Source organism: Pinus tabuliformis, chromosome 1_2 (genome assembly GCF_031772625.1).
Source record: "Pinus tabuliformis cultivar Carrire ecotype Pingquan chromosome 1_2, CPIR1, whole genome shotgun sequence".
Classification (NCBI taxonomy): domain Eukaryota; kingdom Viridiplantae; phylum Streptophyta; class Pinopsida; order Pinales; family Pinaceae; genus Pinus; species Pinus tabuliformis.
The window spans coordinates 637,651,570-637,665,780 of NC_142298.1; the positions used below are offsets into that span (position 1 = coordinate 637,651,570).

At 33.4% G+C, this 14,211-nt stretch overlaps 1 long non-coding RNA gene across 1 annotated transcript; it reads left to right on the top strand.

Annotated features, from left to right (window-relative positions):
* The first annotated feature begins 3,604 nt into the window (after positions 1–3,604).
* On the top strand, positions 3,605–4,186 carry LOC149207258 (uncharacterized). Its single transcript, XR_016251994.1, has 2 exons — positions 3,605–3,720; positions 4,130–4,186. It is a non-coding gene; the product is annotated as an uncharacterized LOC149207258 (long non-coding RNA).
* The last annotated feature ends 10,025 nt before the right edge of the window (positions 4,187–14,211 follow it).

Sequence of the window (14,211 nt, forward strand, 5' to 3'; positions counted from 1 at the left end):
ATCTTAACATTTGAACAATATTAGCAAAATTAGAACCTGGGCCATCACTGCCTTCGGTGAATTCCTTGCCCATGTCACTCAGGAAATGAAAACAAGGTTGTTGGTGATCAAGATTCTAGCCAGAAGGAGAAGCAACCTGATGTGCATGTATATCCATACGTTCTTTGCTATATTGTCTATTAGATTTTGATATCTCACTGAGCACCTCATTGTCCTATGCTTGTACCATTAACCACACACAGTACACATTGAGGTACATTTTCACTACATCAAGGAGCAGGTGACAAATAAGGAAGCCGGGCTGCCATATTGTCCTGTTTTTCTGTAGATTGCAGATATCCTTACAAAGACTTTGTGGGATAAATACGATAGTCTCAGGTTAGGCAACTTGGAGTTATAGTCAATGAGGTGGGAATTAAGGGGTGTTAAGAGTGATAAGTGTTCATTCTTCACATTCTTTCACATTATTATGATTATTCTTGTCATTGTACTCCTTTCCCTGGTTTGTATCCAAGTTTCATGTGAACCAGTCATTTTGTATTTGTAAGAGTTGTTTTATGTAGTGTTTTGCTTCTCTAGAGGGACACTGTAATGAAAAGTTGTTAAGTTGCATTCTGAATTCAAACTATGTTTGTGATAATGTTAGTGCTTAAGAGTATGATTGATCATTTGTGTGTTTTTTATTACTTTTTAGCATCTATTTCTCATTTTGCTAGTTTGATGACATGGTTTGGCCATCAAGCTTTGGCTGTATCAGTGATTGATATTCTTATTCTTGCACATTTCGAATTCATTGAACAACGGAAGTCTATGTTTAATAGTTGTGGTATCTGCTCAGTGATAAATAGAAATATGTGGCAAGGTTGAAATTGATAACAGTCTTGTACTGTTAATAAGAGGCAGGGGCAAGGACGTTTCTGTGCACTCTCATGTATCCAAATAGAGCAGTATCTAACAACAGAATCTGCACCTAAAAATAGGAGGAAACTTGCACAGCTACTAAAAATAGCACATCTACGTATAGACATGTCTACAAATAGAAAATTGCTCAGAACCAGAAACTAGTCCAGCTTCTAGCTGATTTCCATAAACTGAATAGAATGCGTTCCTTGCCATATTCAAAATTCTTTCAATGAACCCTAAGCTCTCCAATGACTCGTTAGTAATGAAAATTAATTCTACTTCCTTCACCAACATTTGAATAAAGTATGGATGTCTGGGCACTGTAGCTTGTATTGCCTGCAACACCTCCAGTCTCCTACAATTGTCCACATAGTAACTTGGCACATCAAAAATTGACCCATGTTCTTGGCGAATGGATTCGTACTCATTTGGATGTGAAACACTCAAAAGCTTGTGCTGGTGCGAGGCGATATACCACTCCCTTTTCATAGGCTTCAATATTTCAAAATCTCTCAGAGCTATTAACACAGAATATGGTATCTTGGGTACCATTGTTGTTTTCAAATTTGCATCTGCTACAGTAGCAGTCATGAATGCCCCATTCTTTCAACATCTACTTCCTTTCTGAAAAGGGGTGGATTGCAGAGATGTAAGGAAAAGTGATCTCATCACCAGCTTTCATATCCCTCACTGCAATCACGAACATGGAAAACTTATTAGTAAATGTAAGTGCCCATACTGCCAAAAGATCTAGGAGCCATTCTTGGTGCCATAATGACTGGAAAAATTAAAAGTAAACTAGCTCTACCCCAACTTATCCTTGAGTAACGGATTGTGCATAGCTCAGATTTTCATTACAGTAATTAAAAATTTAGAACAAAGCTAGAAGTAATCGTAAAATACACCATCCTAAATATGTGCAAGAATTTCAAATTCAGACAAAAACTACAGCTGATCTAGAAAATGACCCACTGGCTAAGAATAAGCATATTTCTGTCCACAAGACCATCACTGACATACACAACCAAAACCAAAAATCTTAACATTTTTAAGTGTCCATGAGACTTTAGTTTGTCTAATCAATGATATACATTAAACACTTGATCATGTATAATTGGAACTTGACATTGTAAGTCCTGCAGATTAGCACAAGTTCAGTATTGTACTTATGAAAAGAGAAGATAAGGTGTGGAATGTTAGTAGTTGCGTGCAAGACAAAACTACGCTCGTAGTTTCCTACAAAGGATTCCCTTCTAATTTTTTCCATTGGACATTGTATCAGCAAAATTATGTATGCAGATCATTTGCTTAAAACTTCAAATTTCAGATAATGTACACATAAAATAGAGAGAAAGAGAGATGATAATAATCAGTGTTGAAAAAATCTACAAATTCTTCTGATATTTCCAATTTTTCTTGAGTTTTTCAGGGTGCCAATGTTTCCAATATTTTCTGAGCTTTCAGTCCAAGTTTATGTGTGCTGATATTTTCCAATGATTTCCAATATCTTCCTCTATATTTCAGATAAGTTTATTTCTGGAGCATTGGCAATATATTCCCTTTGCAAGACTGATAATAATATTAACTTTATTATTTGGAAGGTTCATCCACCCTTGTAGGGTTACATATGTTTTTAGATGTCAATATTGTATTCAATTGCAACTTCATAAAACTAACCTTTCAACTTCCAAACTTGACACCTTATATGCCTACCTAAAAAGCCACTACTTATTACATGTATTAATTTACATAAGTCCTATAAAAAGGTGACCATCATAATCTATTAGTAATTACCCACCTTAATTCATACATAGTCAGCTAGTAGGACAACAAATAGTTAACTCCTCTGTTTCACCCATAGATCCAATTTAAGGCATTGATCTTATTGATTGGGTGAGGTATTCTAAAGGAATCTTCTCATAGCCATCAAGGAGGTAGCTGGGCTTAAAGAGTGGGGATTTGGGCGACAGTGGGCCCTCATCTTGTGTGTGTCAATCAGAGTAGGTTGCATGGACCTCAACAACCCTACTGATTTGATTAGAGACAAGGATAAAACTTTTTAAAGGGAGGGCATGCTATGTACCTCACCACATAAGCTTTTAGACATTACATAATATAAATCAGCTATTTTGTCTGTAAGATCATAATTTTGTAATAATGTTCTTGTCTTAGGTCTTTATAATACCATATTTTGATATCTGTAAAATTCCATTGTTGTGTAATAAGGGTCTTATCACTTTTATTAGTAACTAGAGCTTTTAAGTTTTAGGGTTTCCACCTCATTTGGTATAAAGAGTCCCCTTTCATTTGTAACATTTATCATTTCAGAAATACAATCAAAAATTTCCTTTGGAGAAGTTTTGTCCATTAATCCTAATTTGCAGGTACAATCCACCCATTAGGTGTGCAAGTGCCTCCACTAGTTTTGTTCTTTTCTTTTTTCTATCTTTTGAGTTTCACTCCTATCATATTTCTATTGTTATTTTTAGTTCCTTGGGTAGTTGCAATGATAGATTCTTTTTTGGATACAACCATACTGCATTCGATGTAGTACTTTGTCACACACTTGCATCTTTTCTCCTTCATTAGTTTTGCTATATTTTTATGATTAATAACTAGCTAGCAAGAAGTATGAATTTTGAATAAAATGGGGTTTTTCTAATCTGTTTGTGAGGAGTGTCAGTTTCTGAAATAACAACTTATTTTTCTTTGTAGCTCCTGAAGGACTTCCCAAAGGATTTGGTGTCACTGAAAAGAGCCCAGGTGCTTTGCTTTTACATTGGCCGACCTGATCTTTCTCTTCAGCTTGTAGAGCAGGTATTGCTTCCCCTTTCTGTCAGGTATATGTCTAATACGCATTCTGAAGACCTTGATGTGGTATATAAGTTTTAGAGACCTATTATATTTATTACTAATCTAATTGAATAGTATTTCAAAAAACATATGGTGTATCTCATAAAAGATGCATGATGATTCAATTTTCTCATACGGGGTTTTCTATGGAATTGAAAATTGCTTTGGTGAGCAGTTAAGAAAGATATTCTTTCATTTCCTTCTAGGTTTTTTTTATCTACTATGCATGCCAGAAAAGAATTAAACAACCAATAGAAGTTAGCCTGTAACAGGAGTCAGGACATTTCTCTTACACTCTACCTTTCAATCTGAAAATTATATGTTCAGAAGAGTCTGAGATTTTCTATTCATAGATTCTGACTTATCAAGGCAGGTTTTGCCAGCAAATCAAGGTGAAAACTATATATATGGAATGCTTTCATTTTCTTTACTGGAGGTTGGGCGAATGGGGGATGCAGAATTGGCTTCAAGGAAAGGCTTGACAATCAAAAGTGATGACCCATGGTCTTAGCATGCGGTGTGTGCCACAACACAGTAGACACTTAGCATGCTGTATTTTAAATTTTTATCCAAGATTGATGGCTTATTTTTTGCATTGCATTTGAAAAATAGTATTTTATTTTGGTTGGGGGCACCTACTTTATTTGTGTTAATAATTTTACAACATGTCTTTGATCTCCATTAGTTTTTGGTACAGCTATGTCATGTGTTTCAGCATGAATGTCGCTTTGAGGAGGCAGTTCAATTTATGAAAACATGTTTGGATTCATGAAATGCTTGTTGTTCATTCATGTGAAGTAGTCTTTTCCCTCTTCTATCACTGTTCAATGATCCATACATTATAGATGGTCGGTAGTTTTCAAAGTGGGTTCGATCATGCACTGACATATTTTAGGGTGCCAGGTATACTCACAATTGGTGGCATCTAGTGTTATGTTACTTGGAAGGCCATGCACATTTGAGTAAAATGCTCCATATATATGACTCCCATATCTTGGCTTCTTTGCAAAGACAGAATGTTGATCCTTCACACGTCATGATTACTATAACCTTTCTCCATTTTTGCTAAATTGGGAGAGTGACCTGGTCTAAGATATTCTTAAGATTACTTGCTCTTGGTTTTCATTTGCAATCGGCTATCTTTTGGGTTCTCAGGTTTACTTGAATGCTCTAGGGTTGCTGTTGAATATTCATGTGCATGGACATTCTGGTATTATTGATGATAGAATGAGAGATCTTTCATATCACCTTCTGGATCAAGTGAGTACTTACAATCATGATATACATATTGGAAATGCATGGTCCAAAAGGTTTATGCTGATGTCTGATAAGTTAATTGCTTCACCTTGTCCTATCTTATTATGAATAAATGTGATTTAAAACACTAGATGAGATTATGACTATAACAGACATTTACCTATGTAGATTTGACTTCATGATTTATATATTAGACCAAACAATCAAATGGGATTGACATGTAAATATCAGAAAGAATTATATAGCCATACACAATAGTCACCAAAGAAAGGGGCTTTTTAGAAACATGGGAAAAATAGATTACAAATGGATGAAAAGACTATTGTTTGAGTAATAAGTTAAGAATGATTTAAGTGTTGCAATGCCAAAACCTCAATCAATATTAAATTGACATCATGAAGTAAGAAGAGGTAGCAGAGCACATCTAGAAAAGCATAAATATTTACATAAGAAAGACACGTTATCCAAGATAAGAAAGGTTGACTTAGACCCAAAATGCAGCTTGCAATGAATTGTGATCAAGGTTGGCATCAAATCACAGTGCTGAAATTGAGATGACTAGGGAAGAAGCTTCAGTCACTGGACAATGTAAAACATGGCTAACAACCATGAATGCAACTTCTAAAGTGAATATGATCAGAATACATTTCCACAACATACGTTTATGAACACCCAACTGCCAGAGTGATACTAGTAGATCATGAAAAACATGAAATCTGGAGAAGTAATTGTTCTCAAAAGTTTGTGTCTATGCAATATATTAAAATACAAAACACATTTAATAATAAAGGAGACTAGAAGCAACTAATAGTTTGAGTTGGTAGCAGGTAGTTCAAGTTTTTTGTTTCTTCTTCTTCTTAGGGGGCTGGGAGGGGGATAAATCTGATTTTTGGGGTTTGTGGAAATAATAACATAAACAAGCTATTGTATTTCCCAATGTAGAATCTTGATGCAGATGGAATGTAGGAATGATTGATAAACCCTGGAAGCAGGTATACTCCACAGAAAATCTTGGCCTTTGAAGGTTCGTTTTGGTTTGGATACTGCACACTTGTAGCATATAATCTCACAGAATCAGCTAACTGGAGATCCCAATTAGGCCATTCCTCCTGTAATTCAGTGGCACCTTGTTGTGATTTCCTTTCTTGGTATTGCTCAGGCCAATACAAATGTATATCAGGGGCCGACCTGGAATGATAGAAAAGAGCCCATATTCATTTTTGTAAAATTGGGGATCGTTTAGCCTCAATGAAGAGTTTATGATGTAATTCTTGCACTTCAATGTCAGAAAGGCCATCAAATCGATGCATCCCTAAACTGATATGGTCTAGAGCCTCTCCTTCTTTCATGGTGTCCACAATAGGATTACAGAACAGAACCAGATCTCCTGCCATGCAATCTTGTGTAATAAACAATCCCCTGTCCAAACAAGATTCATCTGATACCTTGATTTCTATGGGACCTACAAAACCAGAGCTGCAGTGCTCCATTTTCATTCTCGGCTTAGAAAGAAACCGCTTGAATTGCTGGCGGAATTTCAAAATTTTAAATTTAAATGGTTCAAATTACATTATAATGCATTTAATATTTATAATATGGATGACCCTTTCCAAATTTATACCTCCCACTATATATTAAATATTATTCATCAAAATACACTCCCTTAAAGAATGCCAAGAAATCACCACCTAGGAATTTTGAAACCTGATGGGGTGTTATAATGGGAATTAAATGGATCCTATTGGATTTGATGTGCCCTCTCACCACCTCCCTCCTATTCATGCCACCACATCATAGTGAATTTATGGGACCTCGCCTCCCAAGGCCCTTTGGCATGATTTTTTTTCTCCTCATCTACATGAATTGGGTTCACTCCAATATGCTCTTCATCCTTGGCCACTAGCTCAAGATTTAGTTAACACTTTGACACCTACTCCTATTGCTTCCCTTGCCCACCATGCACTCACATTCCTATCTGGTTTCTTGGGTGGGTTTCCTTTTGTCTACTTCATTGGTTCCCCCCCTCCCTTAGCGACTTTTTCTGATGGAAAAGGCTTAGCCCCGAGCTCATCCTTGGTGCAACTTGCTTAGAAAGTTATCACGACCTATCTTTTTCATAACTATCTCATGTAGCTTCCCTCCCATGCCTGTGTTAGACTTTGTGACATCTTGCTACCTCCAACAACCATGACTCATTAGCGAGCTCTTTGCCAACATGGAAATGGTGGTCATGGCACTTTAGGGGGCTCTCAAGCATGACTGCGAGTACAGTCTCTAGCCTCAAACTTCCATGCTTATAAGCCTTTAGAAATTCAAGAGGAAATGGTTATGTGAATGACGTATTATGTGTGAGGAAGTCTAGTGTTCAAATCTCTCTAATTTACATTTATGTGCTAAAAAGACATACATACACGACTAGAGTTTATAATGATAGCGATTGGAATCGATCCTATCTAGGTCACACGGGTATGAGGTCTAGTGTTCAAATCTCTCTAATTTACTTTTATGTGCTAAAAAAACATACATACGCCACTAGAATTTATAATGATAATGATTTAAATCAATCCTATCTATGTCACATGAATATGAGATCCTATCTGTATCACATAAGTATGAGATTAACCCGTTACCAATTTCTCTAATTTCTCTAGATACCAAAATAAATTACAAATTTTATTAAAAAATTATAATATTTATTTTATTATATTTATAAAATAGAAAATTCTGATTCTACGTAACATATACACGGAGAGGTCAAAATGCACACATATAACTAACCATGTTAAATTTCATGTGAAGTACACTATTATTAAGGTTCAACCCATAAGTTTTAGGTGTATAAGTCCATCATGTAACATCAAATGATGAGTTGCATGGTCCCATGCTTCGAGGATCACCCATGCCTAAAAGTAATTCCTAATATTGCAACTGTACATAGTACCTCTTGCGTATGCAACCTTGTGTATCTCTAGTCATACATCATTTTCTACTACGGCCACTACTCACCTTTTGAGGGTTTTCCGACCAACATATGTGGCTATCTTCTTACTCCAAGCCTTTTGAGCTCTATGCCTAGAGTAATTTCCACTTTTCTAGGACTATTTCAATGGTTGATCATTTCATAAAATTCTAATAAGATTCCCACTCATAGTATAGAGAAATAATCCAAAATAAAAATTTGAAAATAGCCTAATTATATATCTTTTTAATGCCTAACTACATTTTTTTTTATGGCCAATTCTTTACCATAGTATTAATAAAGATAAATGGTTAAAATTAGAAAAAGTTAAGAGTTGTAATGAAGGGGAATTGAATATTGTTATACTTGAGAAAAAATATTTTAAAGATATAATATTTATTAATAAAAGGTATAAGAAAAGTAATGTTTTATTAAAAAAATAGTTTTAAAATGAAAAATTATTATAAATAAATATTTGTTATATTTTATTATTTATGGGTCGTGCATAAAAGTGGGTTAAAGTTAGTTTTTTTTTTTTAAGTAATTTTTTTAATGTTTTAGATTTTGAGGGTTTGGTTTTGTAAGGTGGTCAAGGTTTGAAATTTGTGGTAGTTGAGAGGAGAAACCATAAAAAATATCAACCTTGTTAAGGGTTGGTATGATCTAGATTAGGGGCAGTACTTAAGTGCTTTTGACAGTTTATATACCCATGGGTCACAATTTCTTAGACCACAAACTAATCCCTTAAGTAATAGACATGCTAGGAACCCCACACACACATATAATATTATATAGCAACCACACACACATATGACATGCTAGCAACCACACACACATATAATATTGTGTGTGTGTGTTAACATGTCCATTACTTAAGGGATTAGAGTATGGTCTAAGAAATTGCAACCCATGGTTCTTTAAACTGTAAAAATCACTAAGGTATTGCACCTGATCTCGGCCATACCAACCCTTAAAATGGTTGGTTTTTTATGGTTTATGGTTTGACCCAGAGGGGTTTTGAATCTTGAATCTCATAGTTTACATAATACTTCATAACATGACAACTGCTAATTGAATTGCCCCCACAAGCATGTTTTATTAAGATATAAGAGTTTTTTATTTTATTTTATTTATTTATTTTATTTTTTATTTTAAATGGGTGAAAAAATAAGATAGACAACATATTTTAAAATGAAATTTGGTGTAGCTATGTAATTTTTACTATATTTGCTTAGAGTTAAATAATCTCTTGAATGAGAATTAGAATCATGATTGAGAATTTGCTTATGTTTACATGGAGTTAAAAAAGTCTTGAACGTGAATTAAATTTCTTATACTACAATTTTTGTCTAACCATGATTCAAATTTCCGGGAAAAAAAATTTGTTAACTAAAAAGTAAGACTCTTTATCTAAATTATTGATAAGAATCATCTAAGCCCTCAAATTAAAATCTTCTCAACTATTTTGAGCCTACAAAGGGATCAAATTTCTAAGGTGCATGCTTTTCGTTTAGATCCATCTTAACTCTAGATTTAGTGAGCATAGAGGGGGATTTAATTTCTTGATGATAATGTTAGAGTTTGTTTTATTTGCAGAGTTTGGGAAATCTTACAAAGACCCAGGATTTCACACGAGTGAGAGAGACAATTTACTTGATGTGGTTTATAAACATGTATATGCATCTCCTAGATGGGAACGAGTAAGTGGAGGGATATTGAGATGAGTATGAGATTGTTTTGTGTGAGAAATCCATCACAACTTGCTAGATTTCTCACTCTACAATGTTTCTATGTGCTTGAGTTTGCGCTAAAAGGAAATCTAACAGATGTTAGGTTTTCTTTTACATTGCAATGTTGTTAATCTAGCACACATTAGACTTATTTAGTCCTAAAATTTTGTTATGTTCTTGTGTTTGTGCTAGAAGGAAATATAGCATGTGTTAGATTTCTTTCAAATTTAGATGTGCTTGTGTTTGTGTTGGAAGAAAATTTAACACAAGCTAGATTTCTTATACTTTACAATGTTGTTGTTGGCAACGTGCTTGTATTTGTGGTAGACATAAATCTAGCACTTGCTAGATTTCTCAATCTACAATGTTTCTATATTCTCAAGTTTTCGCTAAAAGGAAATCTAACACATGTTAGATTTTATTTTACATTGCAATGTTGTTAATTTAGCACACATTAGACTTATTTAGTCCTACAATGTTGTTATGTTCTTGTGTTTGTGCTCAAAGGTAATATAACATGTGTTAGATTTCTTTCAAATTAAAATGTGCTTGTTTGTGTTGGAAGAAAATTTAACACAGTCTATAATTCTTATACTCTACAATGTTGTTGTTGGCAACGTGCTTGTATTTGTGGTAGACATAAATCTAACACTTGCTAGATTTCTCATTCTACAATGTTTCTATGTGCTTGAGTTTGCGCTAAAATGAAATCTAACACATGTTAGATTTTCTTTTACATTGCAATGTTGTTAATCTAGCACACATTAGACTTATTTAGTCCTACAATGTTGTTATGTACTTGTGTTTGTGATAGAAGGAAATATAGCACGTGTTAGATTTCTTTCAAATTTAAATGTGCTTGTGTTTGTGTTGGAAGAAAATTTAACACAAGCTAGATTTCTTATACTCTACAATGTTGTTGTTGGCAACGTGCTTGTATTTGTGGTAGACATAAATCTAGCACTTGCTAGATTTCTCACTCTACAATGTTTCTATGTGCTTGAGTTTGCACTAAAAGGAAATCTAACACATGTTAGATTTTCTTTTACATTGCAATATTGTTAATCTAGCACACATTAGACTTATTTAGTCCTACAATGTTGTTATGTATTTGTGTTTGGGCTAGAAGGAAATATAGCATGTGTTAGATTTATTTCAAATTTAAATGTGCTTGTGTTTGTGTTGGAAGAAAATTTAACACAAGCTAGATTTCTTATACTCTACAATGTTGTTGTTGGCAACGTGCTTGTATTTGTGGTAGACATAAATCTAGCACTTGCTAGATTTCTCAATCTACAATGTTTCTATGTGCTTGAGTTTGCGCCAAAAGGAAATCTAACACATGTTAGATTTTCTTTTACATTGCAATGTTGTTAATCTAGCACAAATTAGACCTATTTAGTCCTAAAATGTTGTTATGTTCTTGTGTTTGTGCTAGAAGGAAATATGACATGTGTTATATTTTTTTCAAATTTAAATGTGCTTGTGTTTATGTTGGAAGAAAATTTAACACAAGCCAGATTTCTTATACTCTACAATGTTGTTGTTGGAAACGTGCTTGTATTTGTGGTAGACATAAATCTAGCACTTGCTATATTTCTCAATCTACAATGTTTCTATGTGCTTGAGTTTGCACTAAAAGGAAATCTAACACATGTTAGATTTTCTTTTACATTGCAATGTTGTTAATCTAGCACACATTAGACTTATTTAGTCCTACAATGTTGTTATGTTCTTGGGTTTGTGCTCGAAGGAAATATAACATGTGTTAGATTTGTTTCAAATTTAAATTTGCTTGTGTTTGTGTTGAATAAAATTTAACACAAACCACATTTCTTATACTCTACAATGTTGTTGTTGGCAATGTGCTTGTATTTGTGGTAGACATAAATTTAGCACTTGCTAGATTTCTCACTCTACAATGTTTCTATGTGCTTGAATTTGCGCTAAAAGTAAATCTAACACATGTTAGATTTTATTTTACATTGCAATGTTGTTAATCTAGCACACATTAGACTTATTTAGTCCTACAATGTTGTTATGTTCTTGTGTTTGTGCTAGAAGGAAATATAGCATGTGTTAGATTTCTTTTCAATTTAAATGTGCTTGTGTTTGTGTTGGAATAAAATTTTACACAAGCTAGATTTCTTATACTCTACAATGTTGGTGTTGGCAACGTGTTTGTATTTGTGGTAGACATAAATCTAGCACTTGCTAGATTTCTCAATCTACAATGTTTCTATGTGCTTGAGTTTGCGCTAAAAGGAAATCTAACACATGTTAGATTTTCTTTACCATTGCAATGTTGTTAATCTAGCACACATTAGACTTATTTAGTCCTAAAATGTTGTTATGTTCTTGTGTTTGTGCTAGAAGGAAATATAGCATGTGTTAGATTTCTTTCAAATTTAAATGTGCTTGTGTTTGTGTTGGAAGAAAATTTAACACAAGCTAGATTTCTTATACTCTACAATGTTGTTGTTGGCAACATGCTTGTATTTGTGGTAGACATAAATCTAGCACTTGCTAGATTTCTCACTCTTCAATGTTTCTATGTGCTCATGTTTGCGCTAAAAGGAAATCTAACACATGTTAGATTTCATTTTACATTGCAATGTTGTTAATCTAGCACACATTAGCTTATTTAGTCCTACAATGTTGTTATGTTCTTGTGTTTGTGCTCGAAGGAAATATAACATGTGTTAGATTTCTTTCAAATTCAAATGTGCTTGTCTTTGTGTTGGAAGAGAATTTAACACAATCTAGAATTCTTATACTCTACAATGTTGTTGTTGGCAATGTGGTTATATTTCTGGTAGACATAAATCTATCACTTGTTAGATTTCTCACTCTACAATGTTTCTATGTGCTTGATTTTGTGCTAAGAGGAAATCTAACACATGTTAGATTTTCTTTTACATTGCAATGTTGTTATTCTAGCACACATTAGACTTATTTAGTCCTACAATGTTGTTATGTTCTTGTGTTTGTGCTAGAAGGAAATATAACATGCGTTATATTTCTTTCAAATTTAAATGTTCTTGTGTTTGTATTGGAAGATAATTTAACACAAGCTAGATTTCTTATACTCTACAATGTTGTTGTTGGCAATGTGCTTGTATTTGTGGTAGACATAAATCTAGCACTTACTAGATTTCTCACTCTATAGTGTTTCTATGTGCTTGAGTTTGCGCTAAAAGGAAATCTAACACATGTTTGATTTTATTTTACATTGCAATGTTGTTAATCTAGCACACATTAGACTTATTTAGTCCTACAATGTTGTTATGTTCTTGTGTTTATGCTCGAAGGAAATATAACATGTGTTAGATTTCTTTCAAATTAAAATGTTCTTGTGTTTGTGTTGGAAGAAAATTTAACACAATCTAGAATTCTTATACTCTACAATGTTGTTGTTGGAAACATGCTTGTATTTATGGTAGACATAAATCTAGCACTTGCTAGATTTCTCACTCTACAATGTTTCTAGGAGCTTGAGTTTGCGCTAAGAGGAAATCTAACACATGTTCTACACTTGATTAGCTATTATTGTGAGTTCTACACTTGTTATTGTTCTTGTTCATTTTGTTACACATATAATGATGCGAGTAGTTATAGTATTTATAAATTCATATTTTCTTCAATAATTCGAAACTGTGATAATAATTTTTTACTTTATTTTCAGAAACCATGGACTATGAAGCTAGTGAGAATTCAAAGGAAGCATCCAAGGAAAAAGGAAGTTCAAGAAACACGACACCAAATTCTTTAAATGGTATGAAAATTTTAAAATTAGTTTATACTTTGTTACAATCGTTAGACATTATGTTAATAACTGGTTGTTGATTAATAAAAACCATGGAAATAGCCTTAGGAGTGGTGTTTTAATGAGGACAACCCATACTAACATGGGTAATTTTTTTTTTCGAGCAATTTTAGCTAGGTGATAACTTTTGGTGTCATATAGTAAACTTGCATAACATATGTACTTATTTATTATTGTGCGTGTAAATGGAAATCATGTATTATAAGGTTGTTTAATAATATTTGGTATTTCATGTCTTCCATATTTTTTTTTCTAGAAACTGTGGAAACTGGTGTGCATGAAATTCGAAGTAAAGTAGTGAAGAGAAAAATAAAAACAAGTGATATACAAACGATGCCTCCTTCAACTGGTATGGTGGTTTTATATTTTTTGTACTTTTTTAGAAATGGTTGGATTAGGTGGTTTCTTTTCCTAGCAATTTTACCCAGGTGATAACTTTTGGTGTCATATAGTAAACTTGCATTAAAATATGTACTTATTTATTATTGTGCATGTAAATGGAAATCGTGTATTATAAGGTTGTTTAATAATATTTGGTATTTCATGTATTCCATATTTTTTTTTTCTAGAAACTGTGGAATCTGGTGTGCCTGAAATTCGAAGTAAAGTAGTGAAGAAGAAACAAAAAATAAGTGATATACAAACGATGCCTCCTTCAACTGGTATGGTGGTTTTATATTTTA